Raw genomic sequence first — 24,086 nt, 5'->3', positions numbered from 1 at the left:
CTTTATTGAAAGGTTGAAGGCAGGTGCAATCAGCGGTACTGGTGCGTAAAGTTGTTTATTTAACACTGTAGGCATTATTCACTGTAGGCATTAGTAGACTCCACCGTGGTGTGTGACAACCGGGTGCGGCTTGACGTTGAACGACACTTGTCATGGTCCGCTGAGTCAGTCCGAGTTCTCCTTTCACATGTACTACGAGATCAGGCGCATCCTGAAAGAAATTAGAGCCCCGATTCCACATGACAAGGCGTGGAATGCAGTAAATAATCCGTGCGATCAACGTGCTTACGAATGCATTTGCAGCGAATTCGAAATCAATTCGAAAACGGATTGGCGTATACCGGGCGTGAATGACGGTTTGGGTATTCCCATCATTCACAATATGCCCCTCGTAGAAGCCAGCGAGAAGTTGAAAGAATGGGGTGGTAAAACGTATGCGAATGCTTACGTCACGACTAACAAGTGGAGAGACGATCTCATGGCTTTTGACGACAGCAAGGATTACCTCGTTTGGAGGTTTCAGCAGGGACCTGTAGACGTTGTGGAATATCAATCTGAACCTGGCTGCTCGATCGATGAAGGGTATTGTGATCATCCCGGTGGAAGAATTTGCACCATTTCAAAGAGTCAATGAAAAATTTTTGTACCCAAAGATGATCAAAGTTGAAGTGACCGTCGAGGGTGTACCAAATCAGCTGTTCAGCCAAGGCATGCGAGCTTACCATCAGTGGGACAAGTCAACCGGAAACCAATGCGGTCGTCAAGGATCTTGGTCTCGCCTACGTGACACTGGGACAATGCCTGACCGCCAAGTACGTGCTCTGGCTGGACATGAGAACCGCAGAAACGATCGGCTGCATGGCAGCGAACGACACATCGACAACGGCAGTGAGGGGATCACTGTCCGCGGTACAGCAGGAGCTCACCGTAGCCAAGCCATCGTCAAACGATTTAACCAGCACCTTAGCCGACCGTTTTTCCGTACACCAGTATGCCCAAGAGATGGTCAAGCCCGAAAAACGATCGGTGCCCCGTTTACCTGGAGTGGTGTCGGCGATCAACAACGAAGAGACGATACTCATCGACCAAAAATCCATTTCAGGTCGGATCAGCGTGAGGTATTTGTACCAGCCCGGTGAACTCGAGGGAGCGGACTGACGTCATGCCACTGACCCTGTATGGTCTGTCAAAACGTACCACATCGATTGGGTGGTATATCAAAGAAGATGAACCCCATTTGTATTACTTAAAAAAAAGGGCCAGGTAGGGGATTCATGCGAGAGGAATTGCTCGTCGTACCCCGCGATACGATATTGCCGCCTTATTAAAGTTTTCGTATGTTTATATTTATCATCATGTGGACATTGATCGAGAAACGGTTGTTCAGGCGCATCAGGGTGGATTTCAATGGACTCGATATTTACTCAGCCCTGCGTCGAGTGATTCGTTGAGGGCAATTCTCGACCCTGTGCGATAGCTTAGGTCTCGTGGGTACCGAACGGCTACGAGGTCTCATGGATATTTTAGTCTATTATAGCCTGGAGACCAGAGGATGCTACGCCCGGTACTCGACCTACTCCTTAGCCTACTTCCAGGAATTTATGGCAGAACCCATAAGGACGCATCCGACGAGGGTTGCACAACCAATCGATCCCATTTTTACCATACGATGGGAGGGGATTCAGACATATAGAACCCTAACAGCACAAACTGCTGCAATACCCCATGTGTACAACTACTTATGTTGTTTGTGTTGTACTCAGCAATATTCCAGTTACAAGGCAGCGTGATTCATGTACTCGTTGGACTGTTTCCAGTATAAATGTTGTATTCTTGAATAAAGCTGTCTGTTATTGCGTTATTAACCATGTATTACTCTCCAGTGCACTTGTGTTAAAGTAATATCCTGTTTCATTGGCAGTTTAATACTTGTTTTATTTTGTTAAAGATGTACATAATTGAGTTTTTACCTTCTGTATCATTGGTCGTGTAAGTCTTGCTTCTTTTGTTAAGGGCGGTGGGGTGGCCTAGTGGTTAAAGCGTTGGCTCGTCATGCCGAAGACCCGGGTTCGAATCCCCACATGGGTACAATGTGTGAAGCCCGTTTCTGGTGTCCCCCGCCGTGATGTTGCTGGAATATTGCTAAAAGCGGCGTAAAACCAAACTCAGTCAGTCAGTCAGTCTTTTGTTGAATGTTGTATGTTGTTTTTTGAAACTTTGTATTTTATTCGCTGTGTAATTCGATCTTATCTTATTTTGTGAACATTGCACGTTATTGAGTTTTAACCTTGTTTCTGATTAGTTGAGTAAATCTTGTTTCTTTTGTTAAAATTGTATGTTGTTGTGATTTTAAGGTTGTATTTCTTTCGCTGAAAAACAGTTGTACCTTTTGAATCAAGTTGTCTGCTACTCTTGTATTTCACTGGCAATACGTATGTTGTATCTCTCACCCCGCAAATGCTATATCCTATTTTCAGCCGTGATTTGTTGGACATTGTTCATTGTTTCCGTTGTGTTTCAGCAGCTCCGTGGTTTATATGCTGTATAAATGTTGTATCTAATGGGTTAGGTGGACAGTGTATCAATTATAGTACGTTGTCCATCTGTCGACCATGATGCCGTTGACCCTGATGTTACCGTCTTACGTGCTTGCTAATGATACAGATGCATCACCACAGGCCGACTGTGGCAGTTGGTGAAGTAGCTTGGAACAGAGACTGGGCAATTAATGGTCATTATCCTGTCCACCTTGTCCCTGAGGGTCAAGTGACACAAAGGTAAATTTTACATATGTTTCAGTATTGGGTACCTCGGTTGTAGATTACTGTTGTGCCTTGTGAATCTATTGGTAATTTTAGCGACTTTGAAGTGATAAGGCCATCCCTATCAGTAGAAAATGCTGCCTGTGTGGGAACCATCGATGGCGACACCTTGCTCAAGCTGGACCACTCACTGTTGTCATGGACAATGACATTAGATAAGTTTTATCGGAGGTGCATGTAACTCTGTCCCCACTTAGTGGTGAAGTGACACGTTCGGAGTTAGATAGTGTATAGTCCAGTCATACGAAGAACTGTTAACTGTAGTGTATTCTGAAATGAACAATAAACTCCCAAGAAACCTATACTGCTGACAGACGGTGATCGTGGTAATAAGAAGAGGCGTGTAAGAAACCGTGAGGGAACTTTAATCTCAGCAAATTGTGGACGGCTTGTGTCAAGCAGAGAGGGCCTGGAGGTGTGCTCAGAACAGGGGAGACAAATCAGCCTGGAGGCTGGAATATGTTAACAGGAGGAAACTTTTCGATAAGACTTTTCAGAGGGCGAAGAGGGAGCACAGGAGGGATATGCACAAGGAATTGGAAACTATATGCGAGGAAAGCCCAGGCGAGTTCTAGAAAAGCATAGGAAAGGTGGGAGTTGGATGTGAAGGAAGAAAGAAGATACCGTAGGAGATAGTGACTGAAGAGGGCAGTGTGTGTAGGGACCAAAAGACTGATCTGGAGAAATGGAAGTCTGAGTATCAAGCTCTACTGAACTGTAGTGATGTGGACTTTCAAGACAATGGAGAACAAACAACGGTTGATGCAGGAACACAATCCAATGAGGTAGAACATTCATTCAATAATGTCATAACTACCTTGGCGATGAAGCAAGCCCTCCAGAGAGCGAAGACAGGAACAGCCCGTGGGTGCCTGGTATCCCAAACAGCCTTCTGAGGGTATACAAGATAACAGAACCACTAACAAGACTGTTCAACATGTGTTTTTACGACATCAAGTATTCCGACAATGTGGACTAAAGGACTTAACGCGCCTATCCCAAAATTCTCGACCTTAGGCCCTAGAGAGCCACTGAGTTACAGGGGTATTACGTCAACTTCTAACGTATATAAGTTGCACTGCAGTGTTCTGAAAAAACGATTATATAGATGAGCAGAACGAAATGACACTCTCTAGGACGAACAAAATGGATTCCGTCGTGGATGATCTACTATTGACCATATCGGATCTATCACAAACGTTTTAGAGATCAGGAAACTAGCCAGAAAACCTATTTTCACAGCTTTCATTGACTTCAAAATGGCTCACGACGGAATTGACAGGAGACGACTACAAGAGTGTGGAGTATGTGTGTGTGGATGTGTGTGTGTGTGGATGTGTGTGTGTGGATGAGTGTGTGTGTGTGTGTGTGTGTGTGTGTGTGTGTGTGTGTGTGTGTGTGTGTGTAGTAGTAAAATCTCTGTATGAACATGTTCAGTGTGCGGTGCGCGTCAACCACTTACATACGTCTTGGTTTAGCGTTAGTCGGGGATTAAAGCAAGGCTGTATTCTATCACCTTTATTGTTTAGCCTCTATGTGAATGATTAAGTGAAGACTGTTAACGCGGTTGGAATCGGTATAAGCATAGATAATAAGCGTCTGATTATACTAGCTTAGGCTGATGACGTTGTACTCCTGGCAGAGACAGCAGAAGATCTCAGTACACTTATAGGCTGTCTGGACGTGTGGAGCAAATGCTACAAGATGAACATCAATAGAGATAAGACCAAAGTGGTCCATTTCAGAGGACAATCCGTGGCCAGGGGCGATGTTGTGTTTACATGTGGCGATGTGAAGATTGATGTGACAGACTCATATCAGTATCTAGGAGTGTTCCTCACAGAACACCTCAACTACACTTAGATGGCAAAGGCAGCAGTGAAATCAGCTAATAGAGCCTTGGGACTTTTAACTCCAAAATATAAGGGACTTGTGGCCTTCCTTTCAACGTGTACACTAAACTGTATGACAAGAAGGTATGGCCAGTTATTGGATACGGAACTGCCATTTGGGGAACTTCTAATCACTCTTGTGTGAATGCTGTCCACCATAAAGCAATACGGTTCCATCTTGGACTTGGGAAGTATGCACCCAATCTTGCGGTGAATGCTGACTCTGGATTTATCCCCCCAGCAAGCAGATACAACACGCCGAGGGTTGGGTGGAAACAAACTTCGAGCATACAGAACCTTTTAGACTACTTACGCCCCAGAACCGTATGTTCGAATCCCGATATCAAGAGCACAGAGAAGTTCACTAGCAAAATTCAGATGCGGAGTTGCGCCCCTTAGAATCGGGACAGGTAGATATGAAAACATCCAGTGGAGAGAAGAGTTTGTTTTAACTGTGCAGACTGTGTCGAGGAATAAGCACACGTTCTTTTAAACTGACTTTATAATGAAGAGCACAAAAATCTCATTACTGCTAGCAGGGATAAGTGACCTGATTTTGATATTTTAAATGGGGACAAGATGTTTAGTCGTATTTTATCATGTCCGGATCTTACTTTTTACACTGCAAAAACCTGCCATGACATTTTAATAAAACGAAGAAGCATTCCATACATGTCAATATATACGTATTTTCTTTATTTGAATGTACATATTGTTCATACCGCTACTATATACATTATACTCTTTCTTACTGTATTTTATATTGTACTTTTATTGTAAGTCTCTCATAAGTCGATGCGCGATTGGTTGTTACTACATGCTATCATGTGTACATTGTTAACTGCTGAAAAAACATGTAAAACAATTGAGAATGTAATAAGATAATCTGTGTGTCTGCCTGTCCGGAATACATCTGACCATTGTCCACCACGCCAAGTGCTCGTCCGCCACCCTCGGGACGGTCAACGTTGGCCCTCACCCGCGTCGTATTCCACACCGCCGCTCCAGAGAACAGACTACCATGCTTAACGTGTTAGCATACTTCCTATGCTTGAGTGGGACACACTCTGACACATTAATTCGCTGCTCATGCTAAAAGGGCGTCATTATTTTGATCAATAATTTCAAAATGCTTTGTTTGGTGAAGCTTTTTCACTATTGCCCAAATTAGTAATATGTGGTGTCCTCTCCCAGAAGCCAACTGTCATGTTTTACCACTAGAGGCTAGTCATGTGACCTATTGTGCAATGGACAGCAATCAAAATGAAGTCATTGACACTCCCTTATTTGCTATATGGCGTTAGATGGACACACACATACCTCTGTTTGGAATATGGCCTTATTTGTTTAAAGGAGATCATGTGTGAATTGAAATAGTTTGTCATCAGAAACATATTCCCAAATTTGCAATTAAAAATTATGTCTTCTTTGAGTGGCATTTTAGAAGTTGGGAAGTACAACAAAAAGCTTGACAACGGTAAAAGAATCTGTATCGAAACGTCACACTCACGAATAAAAAGAAGTTGTTATCCATAAAATTTGTTCTAAAAATAAGGTCTAACAACCATTTCAGATATGACATCAGGAACACCTTTTACTGCTTCAGAATCCAAGGACATTGTTAAGTTGTGAGGTAAAATCAAAGAGGCAGCCATCAGCAACAGGCACATATGACGTCATGTCACGTGATACCCCGTTTGCTCATTAACTGTCGGGTGTTTCCGTAAAAAGGCGGAAATACGGGTACGTTTTTTGTGGTTCTATTGCTATTTTACAAACTTTTTGTTCAATTTTAATCACGGAAGGTGACTTTTAGAATATCCTTTACAATATATCAAAAGTTTTGTTATTGTTCGGATTCTCCTTTGATATATATTTTTATTATGTTTATTTTTTAAATATTATTTTGTTATTTTCTATTATTTGTTATTTTCTATTATTATGTGCATTTGCACATTAACAAGAATAAAACATGACTCCTTGATCAATGCTTATTATTATCATTTATAGTTTGTTAGTATTAGTGGTTTGGTTTATGGTAACACTTTATTATTTGGTACGTACTTGGTAATCTCCATGACTGCATGTTACCTGCTGATAACCTCACACCCTTCCAAATATCAGAAGGAATATATGTATTATTTCGAACAGCGATCTACACAGCTCCACACTTCCCTGCCGCTACCACTCCACACGGTTCCACACTTGCTTTCCACCAGAGTTCCACACTTGCCTTCCACCAGAGTTCCACACTTCCCTTCCACCACAGTTCCACACTTCCCTTCCACCACAGTTCCACACTTCCCTTCCACCACAGTTCCACACAGTTCCACACTTCCCTTCCACCACATTTCCACACTTCCCTTCCGCCACAGTTCCACACAGTTCCACACTTCCCTTCCACCACAGTTCCACACTTCCCGTCCATCACAGTTCCACACTTCCCTTCCGCCACAGTTCCACACAGTTCCACACTTCCCTTCCACCACAGTTCCACACTTCCCGTCCATCACAGTTCCACACTTCCCTTCCACCACATTTCCACACTTCCCTTCCGCCACAGTTCCACACAGTTCCACACTTCCCTTCCACCACAGTTCCACACTTCCCGTCCATCACAGTTCCACACTTCCCTTCCGCCACAGTTCCACACAGTTCCACACTTCCCTTCCACCACAGCTCCACACTTCCCATCCGCCACCACTCCACACAATTCCATACTTCCCTTCCACCACAGTTCCACACTTCCCTGCCGCCACCACTCCACACAGTTCCACACAGTTCCGCACAGCTCCACACAGCTCCACACTTCCCTTCCACCACAGCTCCACACTTCCTTTCCCCCACCACTCCACACAGTTCCACTCAGTTCCACACTTCCCTTCCACCACTGTTCCACACTTCCCTGCCTCCACCACCACTCCACATAGTTCCACACAGCTCCACACTTCCCTTCCGCCAACACTCCACACAGTTCCACACAGTTCCACACTTCCCTTCCACAACTGCTCCACACTTCCCTGTCGCCACCGCTCCACACAGTTCCACACAGCTCCATACTTCCCTTCCACCACAGCTCCACACTTCCCTGCCGCCACCACTCCGCACAGTTCCACACTTCCCTTCCACCACTGCTCCACACTTCCCTGCGGCGACCACTCCACACAGTTCCACACAGTTCCATACTTCCCTTCCACCACAGCTCCACACTTCCCTGACGCCACCACTCCACACAGATCCGCACAGCTCCACACAGTTCCACACTTCCCTTCCACCACAGCTCCACACAGTTCCACTGTCCCATGGCTCCCACTTCTCTGAAGAAACCTCTCGGTGGCCAATCTTTCAAGTATTACAAGTTCGGTTCGTCATCTTTGATGTCCACTTTATCTATGTTGCAAGTTTTGATCGACCATGTCGGATCGATGGCTCATTTCCAAGTGTCTCCTTCGTGTTCTCCAGGCTAGTAGAGGTACCTCATGAGAACCCGGTCGGGTATTTGTTTCTCTTTTCCTTTACGAGATGGTGCAGCCGATTCAGCGTTCACTGATTTCAATTTAATAGCGTCGGCTGGTTTTTTATTGGTGAGACGAGTGATTTCGTGATTGATAGCCGACACCACTTGAGGTAGCCGCTTGACCCATTCGGTGTTCAGTTCATTTAGACTTATTTCCTGCGCGTACTGATGCCAGAATAAACGCTAGGCCAAAGCCCCCGTTGAATCTCTCGACGATGGCTTGGCTGTGATGAGCTCCGGCCACATTACGCCTGACTTGGACGTCGTGCTTAGGTAGTAGTTGTCACACTGCACTTATGAACTCCCATCTGGGATCGACTTGCAGCTCGGTGGGCCATGTCAGCAGACTGCGCTTGAACACATGAGCTACTTGCGTCAAATCTTTAGCCGTTAAGGGTTCCGCTTCTTTGTAGCGGTTTTACGCCCTGCCCTGTCGTGATGTAGAAACAGGAGGTCGGCTTGGTGAATGCGATTGGGCGTCGACACGTCAAATTTTCTACTAGGTACGTAGCGCGGTGCCGGTAGGTAGATTTGCCACAGGGCTTGTTTTTCAAACCATGCTTTGGCCTCGATTTGTGATACTCTTGCTATCTCGGCAAGCTTGTGTATGGTGTTCACGCCTTTCCGGTATCCACGGTCATGACATAATATATATATATATTTATTCTTTTAGTGCAATTTTTTCGTGTCCATACGTGTACGTGTTGATTCCATCGATGGCGATCCAACGTTTCATGTCCATCTGCGACAAGGACGTTTTGTTTTTTGTAAGTCCGTATATCCTGTGTCCGTCGCTTCTCAGCGTATTCATTTGATGTTTGAAAGTGCGAGTCTTGAGCAGGGCTTCCTTGAATCTGGCGTGTTTGATTTGGTTTTTCGCCACATATTTTTTCACGCCTTTCCCTTTTCTGATTTCATTATCGTCTGCTTTCAGGATGGAATACATTTTGGGCCTCAAGCCGATGTATTCCGCAATCGGTGTGCCGGCGCATTTCTCCTTCATCTTGCCGACCACTTTTTTATTGATAGTGTCATGCATCGGGTGGTCCTTGGGGTAGTCACTGGTGTCGTACAGGTGTATTTTTTTATGCATGTCCTCATGAACATCATCGGTTCGGATTTCCATCAGCACTTCACACCAGGCACTGTACTGGCTCTTCAGTTCGTTGTAATAAAAGTCGTATATCAGGTGTTTGGATAAGTGGAGGATGCTCATCCCCACGTAAACAGGCCGGATGTCCACTCGAATCCCCTGGTGGGTACATACTGGCTCATGGCCCAGCCGTACAGGTTGTTGGCATCGAGGTAGAGGATGTGGGTGGTGGGGTGATTCGGGTTATAGTTTTTCACGTACTCGCGTAGCATTTGGAAGCCATGGAAATCCCACTTCGCAAGCCTTTTTCGCTTAACAGGTGCATGTCATAATCTGTCTTAATCCACACCGGTATTTTTCAACAAGGCATCCCAAGAGAGACCCGGGGAGGAGAAATTCCACACGGGGTCCAGGCCGTACTGTTTCGAGGCCGTTTTTCTAAATATCTCAGGAGTACGTCTGTTTTCAAGTACAGGTCGTGGTAAGGACCCAGATTCTTGCAGCCCAGTTTATCCCTGGGTGATGGCCGAGCCGGTCAAGTTGTTGTAAAATCGGTTGATGGGAGGCAGTCGTGTCTCGCTGAACTTGACCCAGCTGTCCATGTATTCATAGGGGTAAACGCCGTTCCCCATCAGCAGAGGTCGAGTCTCGGCGTCGGTGTATCGATTGGTGATGTGGAAGTCGTTTGGGTCATTGGCCTTGACCAAACTATCAAGAGACGACAGCAGGAATTGAACGCTGTCGATGAATCTAAGACTGTTTAATGAGAAGGAGATGTATTTTTCCATGTTGTTGGGGATGCATGTCAGGTTGTCTTTGACCTTCGCGATGGCCTGCATGATCAAGTGAGAGTCGTACCCTCTCAAATTGTGAAACACGACGGGGATTTGGATGGTTTGGGGATTAATTTTGAGTTTGAGGTTACACGCATTGTGAGCGTGCCTCTGAGGTTGCCGGCAACGTGGCAGTGATCTCTCACCGAATTGCCGTTCAGCGGTTCGTCACACACGTGACACACGTGGCTGCCATTGAGAGCTTGTCGGCTTGGGTCATGCGCGTGGGAACGATGGTGTACAACCTTTTGCTGATCATTTTCTCTTAGTGATGCAAACACATGAGAAATTTTTCAGCCGTGTCGGGACCTCTGTACACCACGGGAGTGTTTGTTTTTCATCGCATCGGACGACCACGTATCCGAATCCACAGGTCTCGTGCTCCTGCTATTTGTGCGTGAAACTTTTGTCCAGGGACGGACCTATGGTGTCAATGTTTTTGATGAGGGCTTCGAAGTCGGCGTTTATGATGTAAGGAACGGGCATTTCATTTTTGTGGTTGGCGAATTTTCGTCATTTTCGTTGGGCATGTCGATTCGTACGGCTGTCTGTCCCACTAGGCAATCCTGCCGGTGCGTTTCTAATAAAACAGTTCGCGTGAAGCCGTGCAGGCACCGTTCAAAAAAGTGTTTTTTCTCTTTGTGTTTCGATTGGTCGTACAACAGTCTGCTGAAGTGTTTTATCCACGCGTAAAATAGATTTAGCGATGCGAATATATGTTGATGTTTTGACTGTCTATTGAATATGACTAAGACCAACTTGCCTCTAGATAACGCATGCGTTGGTAGATTTGTTGAAGCTGAAGCCCGGAGTTCACTTACAGTTGCCCTTGAAATTGAGTTGGCCACTCGACAGGGACCGTCCGCTGTGCACATCTGGTCAATGCCGACAGTTCCTTCCAGAATGATTACACCATTGACCTAATCGGCATCATTAATAACTGGATTACGAGTACTTTGAAATTATGAGTACTAATGGAAATTACAATAGGTAAAACTGGCCTTTGCTACACTATGTTCCCATGCAAAGTCATTCAATATTTGCACAGTCAAACAGAAGAATGAAAATGACTTTTATGCATGGAGAAAAGTGTTAAATGTTTCTTGCTGGTTTTTATATTGTCAGTGAGTGAGTCCAATCAAAGCTTTATCGTGGCTGTAAAGAGATTAATGTAAACCAGTGAGTGAGTTTAAGCTTAAGGCCACATCGGCAGTAAATCAGCCATATCGTGACTATGAAATCTTTGCATTAATATGAAATGAACTTAAATGATATTTATATCTGTCAACAGATGACAGTAAACTAACTAGAATATCACAGCTTTATATATAGCACAATATTTTTTATACAACTTACGTTATAAAGACGGGCTACATATCACCTGCAACTGAAAGTAGATCACCATACTGGAGACCATGGCGACTCACAGTACTTTTGCTTCTTGTGTGGACCCGAGCTGGATTTACTGGCTGGATAACGGACAGAGAACAATGTTGTATTGCCAAGGCACCATCGTTATAGAATTGAAGTATTTCGATTGAAAGTGGTTGTTTACATGACATTTTTTTAATATCCCGAAGGCACAAAAGTGAGTCTGCGTATATATTATAAAGAGTATATTCAGAGTCATATATCTTTGAGCTGTTAATATGGTGTTGATTCTACTGTTACAATAGAGCTGTTATCGGGTAATCGAAAACATATTGTTGTGAATCCAGTGGTCCTTCGGATGGCTGCATAGAGCTCAGGTAATGATAGTCTGGGGATCTACCTTCAGATGGCTGCATATAGCTCATGTAATGATAGTTTGGTGATCTACCTTCCGATGGCTGCATATAGCTCATGTAATGATAGTCTGGTGATCTACCTTCAGTTGGGCTGTATATAGCTCATGTAATGATAGTTTGGTGATCTACCTTCAGATGGGCTGTATATTGCTCATGTAATGATAGTTTGGTGATCTACCTTCAGATGGGCTCCTTATAGCTCATGTAATGATAGTCTGGTGATCTACCTTCAGATGGCTGCATATAGCTCAAGTAATGATAGTCTGGTGATCTACCTTCAGATGGGCTGTATATAGCTCATGTAATGATAGTTTGGTGATCTACCTTCAGATGGGCTGCGTATAGCTCATGTAATGGTTTGGTGATCTACCTTCAGATGGGCTGCGTATAGCTCATGTAATGGTGGTTTGGTGATCTACCTTCAGATGGCTGCATATAGCTCATGTAATGATAGTCTGGTGATCTACCTTCAGATGGGCTGCATATAGCTCATGTAATGATAGTCTGGTGATCTACCTTCAGATGGGCTGTATATAGCTCATGTAATGATAGTCTGGTGATCTACCTTCAGATGGCTGCTGCGTATAGCTCATGTAATGATGGTTTGGTGATCTACCTCCATATGGCTGCATATAGCTCATGTAATGATAGTTTGGTGATCTACCTTCAGATGGGCTGTGTATAGCTCATGTAATGATAGTTTGGTGATCTACCTTCAGATGGGCTGTATCATAGCTCTATGGGCTAAGCTGATGATAGTCTGGTGATCTACCTTCAGATGGCTGCATATATAGCTCTACCTTCATGTAATGATAGTCTGATTGATCTCATGTAATGATAGTTTGGTGATCTACCTTCAGATGTAATGATAGTTTGGTGATCGACATTCAGATGGGGCCTTATGCTGTATCTACCTTCAGATGGGCTGTATATCGCATGTAATGATGGTTTGTTGATCTACCTTCAGATGGGCTGTGTATAGCTCATGTAATGATAGTTTGGTCATCTACCTTCAGATGGGCTGCGTATAGCTCATGTAATGATTGTCTGGTGATCTACTTTCAGATGGGATGTATATAGTTCATGTAATGATAGTCTGGTGATCTACCTTCAGTTGTTGGCTATCTATAGCCAGTTTTTATATTGTATTGTCCAAATAGTGCTATTAGTTTTAATTTTCCACACTAGTTTTAGTTGTAATTGTGATAACCTAGTTGTTTTACTGTCCTTCGTCGGCAGGTTTGTATGATATACATATCGTCCATTTCAATGTCACATATGTTCTCGTCACGATATGGCTGAAATATTGCCGATGTGACGTTACATAATAACTCACTCACTCAGTCATGTAATGAAAACAAATTATTATAGTCTTCTCCATTTTATTCCTTTACTCTGTTGTTTCTGATACTTTTTAAACTCGGGTCTTGCCTTCATCAGAATATACGTAAGTCCAGTTACATTCGAAGTATTTTTCATTCTCCCTTTTCTTAATCTTAGGATTTTGTTACCTTAAACAGTCTGGCTTAATGCTCTGATAATTGTCAGAAGGGAGAGGGATGATGTTAATCCAGCTGGGGTACCATAGTACCATAGAGGTACGTAGCAGAAGTACCATACATCCCCATGGTCACTGGGTCATCAAAAGCCACTATCTATATTGTAGTGTTATATTGTAATCTATGATTTCTAGCCATCCTTTGTTGACAGACTTTATAGTATATAATGTGATATTGTTTTATAGAAGTTTTGACTGCCACGATATGGCAGAAATGCTGTCAATTTGACTTACAATATTAACTCATAAATTACATAATTCCTATGGAATTAGATCGATAAACCTTATACTCACATCCTTCCTAATAGTAACTAGGGAATCCATATTCTGTCGTTACGTTGTTGAGCATCACAATTAGTATACCTGTTTTAACTTCCAGATAGGTACCCCTCACTTCAAAGGCTTGTACTGAACACCCAACATCAGCGAGACACAATGACGTGCACTTCAGCTAACTGGATACACTGTTTACACTCCATGAATTGGCCGCCATTTTTTCAACCATTACCCTCTTGAAGTGTTCAAATCAGAGATCAGTCAAGATCTCTTGTCGACACGTTAAGAGGAACGTGACTGTTATCAGCAGGTGAACCATGCTTGACCGGCGATTGGTCATTTAAGGGTTCCTAAATTGTGATGAAACTAAAGCAAAGGTGTAGACTTCGTAGCAGCTACAATTATTGAGTACCACTGTTCCAAAATGAATATTAAAGCTCTATACACAATCTTAGAGATATGTGTTTCTATTTAATGTTGGTCGATGAATAACATGGTCTCAGAGACCATAGCTAATGCACATAATGGGGTTTGTGTAAATATTGCTCTTAACTATAAGTCATATACGTACTTAATGTGCAACTTCAATAGTAACTTGAAAAATATATAATTCGTATCTTAATGGTCTAGAGGTAATGGGGACGGTTGGGTAGCCTAATGGGTAAAGCATTGGCTCGTCACGCCGAAGACCCGGGTTCGAATCCCCACATGGATACAATGTGTGAAGCCCATTTCTGGTGTCCCCCCGCCGTGATATTGCTGGAATATTACTAACAGTGACGTAAAACCAATCTCAGTCAGTCAGTCAGTCTAGAGGTAATGGCATCCTGACATTTCAAATTTTATCTAAAACATTTTTCACCTAATCATTATCTTTTCTCAATAACTTATGTCAGGAATCAAATCAATGAAAGATGAGTCTGGGTATCAGCTTGAAGACTTAGAAGGATTCAGCAATCGAATATTGAACAAAAAGCTTATGCAGGACGAGTCTTTACAGATTCACGTGACCAATCTTGGCCAAAATGTTATTTAGACTCGACCCCTTTTAGAAAGTGATTAAATATAGCACTATGATTTTGTGGATTACACAAACTGAGTGACAAATTGTCATTAGTTCGGTCTTCAAATATCCCCAATTCTGTATTCATGTCTCACAGACGCGTATACAATATAGGGTACAATAACTCTTGAACGTCCTCAGGGCATTGTGGTAGCCTAGTGTTTAAAGTGTTCACTCGTCGCAAATTCAACATCTACCTTCGTAACCAATTCCGTACGGCCCTGCTTGAAAGCAAGACGCCCTTGTCAAAGGTGTAACCATAATAGCTTACCATTGGCGGCAAAGGTTGGGCAAGACATCAAAAGGGCCAGACTATATGCCAGTTACACCATGTGTACAGACGAATCAATCTTTGGCCTCCCATTCACAGATGTTGTCCGCTGCGAGCGGTAATAGGAATCGGATTTGCACAGCGACACACATTGTGTATTTTGAATGGACATTTGACAGGGAGCAGAACATTTCTCAGGACATTCGGGCCTGGTTGTTGTTTCATTCACTCTAATAGATTTTGGATTGCAGGATGACAATGCCAGTGAATACAAACAGCAACAAACTCATCAACAGTATGCCTTGAAGGTGTCGTGAATGTTACACCAAATTGCGGAAAATGAATTCTGCAGACATTCTATGTCTCACCCTCAGTTTCCACATTTTTATTGTACATTTCCGGTATGTTTATATGATCCCAGCTACGAACTTTCCGAAATACATTATGCAGCATCTTAATGAAACACATCTGTTGTTTTCGTAAAACCAACATATAAGATATTCTGAGAGAGGAGGGTTTGTTGTAGAGTTCTAAAAGGCTTTTGTAATGATAACCCTAACTATTTAATAAGCTGTCTAAATTCCGAACCCAGACCAAGACAAACTACTTTGTCCAGAAAAAGCATTTTAAAGGAAAAATATAACTGAAAGGATAATGTTCAATTATTGGATTTCTACAAGGTTGCCTCCACAGTTATATTAGAGTTTGGGTTAAACTCACAAAAAGAAGATCAACTATGCTTTATGGCCAGGCGATATATTCATTAAATGACAAGAAATATATATCATCTTCTGACATATACAGAACACTATCAAAACCAAGAACAACTGTTGTTGGTTGATGTTTAAAAAAATACAAGATGGTCCACGAAGTCCAAGAAAAGAAACACTGGCTTAATACAGCTCTAATATACACCGGATACCGTCAGGAATAGTTGCCAGTAGTTCTGAAAACGTGTTCTTCGATATATACCGAACAACATAAGAAACGCACCACACTAAATGGGTACATTTCAGTCTGACGGGGATATTTCGTATTATATGGGTGGTGCGTTTCTATTGTTGTTCAGTATATTAAGAAGTTTCCATCAGGAAGCTCTTCATCCCCTGATGTACCCATGCTGAGAGAAGAAATACATGTACTAGCAATTCTTACGGGAAAGTACCAAGATGAAAAGAAAAGAAAGAACTTGTGACATGTGAAATATGTTCTCACAAGTGAATAGGCGATACAGCCTTATTATTTCAAAACGATGTGTCTCATGCAGATATGACAAAATTGATATTGCTTAAATTTAAACAACAACAACAATGTGTTCTCAAAACAGTACAAGGTATCACAATGACAGTACAAACTTGTGTGTACAAATCTTTAGGCACTACAATACACATGAGTGACAATAGCATTACAGACAATGATGATGCAGCCCTGGTAACAGAAGTCTGCAGAATGTGGTCATCGCACAAAGCTGTTCTAGTGACTTGATCCCAATTGCATAGATCGATGCTCATGCTATTGATCACTGGATTGTCTGGTCCACACTCGATTATTTACATATAGCTGGATTATTGCTGAGTGCGGAGTTAAACAACATCCCAACCAACTTTCATTCACTGATGATTTATATTACTTTATCCCGTACTGGTTGTTTCAAAATATATGAATCAAATTAGGGCTGCAGCGCAAGATAGTATTATTTGGAAAATCAGTACAGCATGACATCGGAAAATGTACTTGTAGCTTATAATATTTTCCCTGAAATAATGAAATGGCTGCACGCGATACACTGACTCATTACGTAAAACGTGCATTTGGAAACACTATGAGGTACGTTAAGTGACGTACGCGTCACGTGGTAATATTGATTGTGTCATTATATGTACAGACATTCTTCCCGACTACAGTCACACAGACCTCAGTATAGGTGTCACTTACATGGTGCTGTGAATATTATGACAAGCAATCGCCAGCTCGATATCTCTGTATCACTAGCGAAATGATTATTCAAGGCAGTTTTCCGATACTCTTCATTGTCTCTACAGCTCTAACTGCTTTTAAATTTTCAAATTGCAAAATTCAGGAAACGGAGACAGCGAAAGGTGTTTTTCTTCCATTAAATAATATTGGCATTCTATTATGCAGAAAGAAATGTCCTTGTCGGAATATAGAATATAGCAGTGACACTTTAACCTGCCACCTATTAAATGTGGACTCAAACAACGCAGATGGATTCATTGTTCGACCTAAACCTGAGTCAGATGTGAGTATGTTGATGTCAGTGTGCATTCTGTTGTCGTTGATGGAAGGTTGTTTCTTGGACATCACGTCATAGGGATCGCTATCGATACTGATCATTGAGATCGATAATTGTCCAAAACATATCGATCGATTGTCGATAAATATTGGAGAAGTAATTTTGAGCAAAAATGACCAAAAGTCTGAGAGAAATAACATTTCACATTATTGGTGGGCGGTGATCTGTGTAGACTTGGATTACCAACAAAACACGACCCCGAACAATACTGATGAACAACCCATCAACAAATACCTATATGTATTTACTGAATATGTATAAAAATTGTTTCATCACAATAGTTCATGTACGATGCTATCGATTATTAATAATGATCCCCATCGACGATATCCCCAATTATCGATCTTTTTAGCTGGGTGGATCAGGTTGCCATTATGTCTTAAGAGTTAAGAATAAATTTTGTTCATATTCTACCGTTGTCTAACCCAACTTCAAATGAACCAAATGTGTTGCAAAAAAATCACTTAACTTACAGAAACCTATGCTTCAGTAACCACAACACCATCTGAGTCATGCTCTAAAGTGCCCAAATTGTCCACAAGCTGCCAAACAAATTTGTCTTGGGTCAAAAGCGATTCTCCACAGCTTTTGTACCCTGCAATGTCTTCTCAAACTACAGACTCACCTCCTGTTATGTCTGAAAGCAGTCAGCGTCATTTTCTGATCATAAATCTCAGTCGAGTTCAAAGACTCAATCGTCATATACTGTACAACAAACTGGTAGAGGCAAAATTAACCTAAACCTGATTCCTCAAAAGCACAAAGTGGAAAAAGCAGAAGAGTGAACTTCAAAATCTATATGACCAACTCCCAAATCCCTCTATTATTATCGGAGATTTAAATGGCCACAACCCACTCTGGGGTGGTACAAATACTAAAGGTTAACTATTGGAAGAGTTTTGTTCAGATAATGATTTATGCGTATATAATGACGGTTCCAACACCTAATTTACATCCTGGAACGGGAACTTATTCACCTCTATATCTATCAATTACAGACCCAAACCTTTTGAATGAATTTGAATGGTCAGTCCACGATGATATCTGTGGAAGTGACCATTTCCCAACAATATTAAAGCCTGTGAACCCATCTGATAATACCCCATCCTCTAGATAGAACTTTAAAAAAAAGCGAACTGGAATTTATATCAAACTCTATGTTGTAACAGACTTAAACCTGAACTTTTTATAGATGTTCCTGATGCAATAAAAGATTTCTCTGATGAACTCAATAATGTAGCTGATGAGTGTATACCCAAATCCTCTGCAATTCCACACATCCGAAAACCATGGTTTAACGATGAATGCAAATAGGCTAGGACGGCACGTAAGAAAGCTGAGAATTATTTCCGTCGCCATCCCATGGTCCATAACTTGAATAAATTTAAAACTTAAAATGCTAAGACACGGCTTACCTTCAAGCAAAACACACGTCAATCCTGGCGAAAGTATGTATCAAAAATAAATTCACGAACACCGATATCAAAGGTATGGAATATGATAGAGAAAAATAAAGGTAAGGGCTCGCAATCCAGCATTAAGCATAGTAACGATGGAGACGAATTATTAACTAGTAAATCTGATATAGCAAATAAACTTGGAGAAACTTTGGCCAAACACTCTTCCTCATCGTATTATCTACCTCAATTCCAAAAATATAAAAAAAAACAGGAGAAGAAACCTATTAATTTCAACTCAGATAATGGGGAAGATTACAAGGAACTATGTTGTATTCATGAGCTTCGGACTGCCCTTGACCAGGATCACGATACTGCTGCAGGGGCTGATAACATACATTATCAGCTTCTAAAGCAATTACCGGAATCATGTTTAGAGACCCTCTTAAAGGTCACATGCAACCAAAAAATCAAACATAATTAAAACACAATTATCACTTATTCATGACATATAATATACATTGCTGGTTATGAAAAAACATATAAACCAAATTATAAGCGTACAATCGCAAATCAAAAGTGCAATATTGTGTACTTCGGTTTACTTCCCAAAAAACGAAGCAGCCGGGATACCGATCCCAGTCAGAGCGGGTGGGTGTGCACTCAAGTGTAACGGCTGGTTCATTTGCAGATGCCTTCACGGGTCATTGTGTGTGTATATATAGAGATGTTGGGTTTTGTAAATACATGCTCATTTTTTGTGTATAACATTTTGCAATCAACAGACATCATAACATGTCATGTGTTCAAGTATCACGCCTGCCTGTCTGTGTAATTACATAATGTGACAGAGACCGAACTCGGGCCATAAATCAATGCATTTCGTTGATGGTGTATAGCCTGGGTGGTGTTAAGTTCAAATTGCATGTGGTCAGTGATAGCAGCTGTGTATTGAATATTGTCATTAGCAGACAGGCAGGCAGACACACAGGTGTCAATAGAACAAGACATTGAGTTTTGTCTGTGACAACGAAATATCTATATCACAGTTGGAAATTCTGTCAACGCTAAACTTTTACGTATAGAACTGAGAAAGTGACTCGGTAAGAAGAACGTGTGGTGAAATAGACTAATGAAATCATATAAACAGTTAATTTACTGTCATAACATATAAAAAGCTCGCGTCTGTGAGATATCAACAAAACATTAGAAAAATAGGTCACACCAAAGCCTTCACCGAGTATTCACCGGACAACCCGCTTCCAAGCTGCGCGAACCAACTTCACTGCGCACGTGCTATAAGCGCAGCCCAGCTGTTGAAACCCGTCTTCCCCAGAAAAGTCTGGGGAAAATTAGTGAAACGTTTGAACTCCGATTTCGCGCGTTTTTTTTCATCGCGTTATTTTTCAACTTTATAAGTTGAATTTGCATTTTTGACGATTTGTTTCGGTAAGTCCATACCGAAAGGTATCAGAATCTGCAAAGTTGTGTTTTACGTTGCATGTGACCTTTAAACATTTTTGATAATATTTGGACATCTGTAAAATTTCCTGCTTCTTGGCGGAGGGCGGTGGGGTAGCCTAGTGGTTAAAGCGTTGGCTCGTCACGCCGAAAACCCGGGTTCGAATTCCTATATGGGTACATTGTGTGAAGCCTATTTCTGGTGACCCCCGCCTTGATGTTGCTGGAATATTGCTAAAAGCGGCGTAAAACCAAACTCAGTCAGTCAGTGGTTCTTGGTGGGATGCTATTGTTGTTCCCATCCCTAAACCTGGACGTGACCATTCTGATCCTTTGAATTATCGACCGATCTCACTAACTAGCTGTGTTTGCAAGACCATGGAACGCATGATAAATAATCGACTTGTTTGGTACTTGGAAACCAATAACCTTATAACGGATATCCAGTATGGTTTCCGTTAAAATAGAAGTACTATCGATCATTTAGTGCGTTTAGAATCCTTTGTAAAATATGCCATTATTCAAAAACAACATGCAGTGTCGATCTTTTTCGATTTAGAAAAAAATCATATGACACTACTTGGAAACATAGGATTTTAAGAGATTTACACAATTTTGGTTTGCGAGACCGTTTGCCTCAATTTATATCCAAGTTTTTATATCCAAGTGACAGGCAATTTCAAGTCCGAGTGGGTTCAACCCTTTTTGATCATTAGAATCAGGATCAGGGTGTCCCACAAGGCAGTATTTTGTCTGTAACACTGTTAAGCATCAATATCAATAGTTTATCAACGGTTTTAAATGATTCAATTGATGGATCATTATTTGTGAATGATTTCAATATTTCTTGTCGTGGTAGAAATATGCATACTATTGAACGGCAACTGCAAGTGTGTTTAAACAAAATGAATAAATGGTGTCTTGAAAACGGCTCTAAATTTTCTAAGTCAAAAACTAATTGTATACACTTCTGTAGAAAATATAAGCCACATAAGGACCCAGAACTAAATTTAAATTGCACTCCAGTCAAAGTTGTCAAAGAGGCAAAGTTCTTGGGTCTACTTTTCGATTCCCATTTAACGTTTCTGCCGCATATGAAATCCCTTAAATATAAATGCCTGAAGGCACTGGATTTATTGAAAGCAGTGTCTAATTCAAAGTGGGGAAGGGATCAAACTACCCTCCTACACCTATATAGGTCACTAGTCCGCTCCAAACTTGATTATGGCTCCATCGTATATGGTGGTGCCTGCAGCAGCAACCTAAAACTATTAGATTCTGTTCACCACCAAGGCCTAAGACTTTGTCTTGGGTCTTTTAGAACTTCTCCTGTTGACAGTCTCTTTGTTGAGGCCGATGAGCCATCACTTAACAAACGTCGTATAAAAACTTTACAGTATATAACAAAACTTTATTCCAATAAGTCAAACCCTGCATATAACTGTCTTTAATCCACTTTATGAAGATCTGTATAACAAGAAGCCTTCTCTTGTTCCGCCTCTTGGTATAAGAGTGAAACCTTTCCTTTCCGCTGCTGGCATTGAGCTAGAACATATAGCTCCTTCACGTTTTATTTCGTCTCCTCCTTGGCAGTTGGTGAGGCCACAAGTTGACCTCACTGACAACATTTAAAAAATCAGAAACAAATGAATTACAATATAAACAAGAATTTAATCAATTAAAAACTAATATACTACATACAAATCCTTATTTACAGATGGGTCCAAGGATGGTGGTGCGGTTGCTTGTGCCACCGTCATTGGATCCAGAACAATCTCTTCTCGATTACCAAATAACAGCTCTATTTTCACAGCAGAAGCTAATGCCATATTAACAGCGTTTAAATATATTAATAAACACCGTAAATATGAACAATACATAATATTTTCAGATTCTCTTTCGTGTCTTCAGGCTATTAAAAATCTTTCTTGTAAACATCCACTTTTTTTAGAAATTATTGAATTGTACAATGACCTTGCTACTGGCCAATGCGACATCGTCTTTTGTTGGTTACCCAGCCACGTTGGCATTTCTGGGAATACAATGTTCGATCTTGCTGCCAAGGTGGCACTCAACAAATCTGTGACACCACTTCTGATCCCGTACTCTGATTACAACGCTTCTATTAGATCTTATATCCGTGATCTGATGCAAAAGAAGTGGGACACCCAAGTAGGTATAAATAAATTACATGCAATAAAACCAACTATCGGTTTCACCTACTTTGGTTGTCAGTCCAGATTTAAAGAGGTCATCATACGACGATGTCGTATTGGCCACACACGATATACTCATGAGTACCTATTAAAAGGTGGGGATCCTCCGTTTTGTATCCCTTGTGATGAAGGAATCACGGTCAAGCATGTCCTGCTTGACTGTGTTGAATATTCCATTACAAGGGATATGTATTTCAATGTCAAAACATTGAAGGATCTTTTTTTATAATGTTAGTTCTCATTTAATAGTTGAATTTAAAAAGAATTAGACTTGTTGACTGATCTGTAAATAGCTAAATATTTTATTATTGGTAGTTTATATTAGAAACTGAGATTGTTAGTGGCTGTACCCTCAAAGGGGGTTGAAGTAGCGTAAAAATATTGTCCTCCTGAGAAGGAACGTAAGCCTCAAAACTTTCAAAGTCAGTTATAAATTATCACACTTTGAACGTAGTATTTTTGTTATTTTAACTATTGGCTAAATTGTCATACAATCGCCAGCGGCTGAAGGGATGGTGTAAATCCAACTAGGATTTTGCAGGTAGCAAAAGTAATGTAAGTCCCCATGGTTCCTAATATGGTGATCTACCTTCGGTTGTTGGCGATCTATGGTCCATTTTTCCATTGTATTGTCCAAAAATAGTTTTGTACTTTTAATTATATATGCTAGCTAATTTTAACAGAATCTGTGATAATCTAGTGGTTTTACTGTCCTTTGCTGACAGGGTTTATATATTATATGTATGTATTATGAATTTAGAACTAGTTTTAGTCACGATATGGCTGAGATATTGCCGATGTGACTATAAATCTTAACTCACTCACTCTTATCTTATTAATAATAACACAGTTTATTACAGTGTCACGTGTTACAAGGTATACACAGTACATATATACAATACAAACACCAGGCCTCAGAAGGCCGAAGTGACACCTTAAAATATTACGAACGCATAAAATACAATTACATAATCTAGACACTCAAATGCTCATTCACATATATCAAAACACCACATGCATGCATGCATACATACATACATACATATGCATGCATACATACATACATACATACATACATACATACATACATACATACATTACATACATACATACATACATACATACATACATACATACATACATACATACATACATACATACATACATACATACATACATACATACATACATACATACATACATACATACCACAACAAAATGTACTTCATCCTTCATTACATAGTAGACGAGTCTATATTCCAGGGGGGTAACAGACTTGGTATACCTGCCACTTTCTGTACCCAGGGGAAGGTTTCCACAGTGCAAAGAGGCTTACAAACTTCTTTGTTGTTCGTGGGGGGACATCGTCAGATAGTGAAAAGTTTGGAAACCTTGCTGATATGTCCTATATGTTCGTACTGTGTTTCCATTTGAGTTACCTCTGTCGTTGAACATATCAGAGTACCAGTATTGCTTGTATCTAACACTTCAAGGCATGTATTGAGAAATGTAGCACTGTTAGTCTGCACACAATAACTTAGAACGCCCTTGTTTCCATGAATGAATAAGCTTTTCACAAATCCACA

The sequence above is a fragment of the Haliotis rubra genome, unplaced genomic scaffold (genome assembly GCF_003918875.1).
Source record: "Haliotis rubra isolate DU_JTF1 unplaced genomic scaffold, ASM391887v1 Scf992, whole genome shotgun sequence".
NCBI classification, from domain to species: Eukaryota; Metazoa; Mollusca; class Gastropoda; order Lepetellida; family Haliotidae; genus Haliotis; species Haliotis rubra.
The sequence above is the reverse complement of the archived record's forward strand: the minus strand, read 5'-3'. Positions refer to the sequence as shown.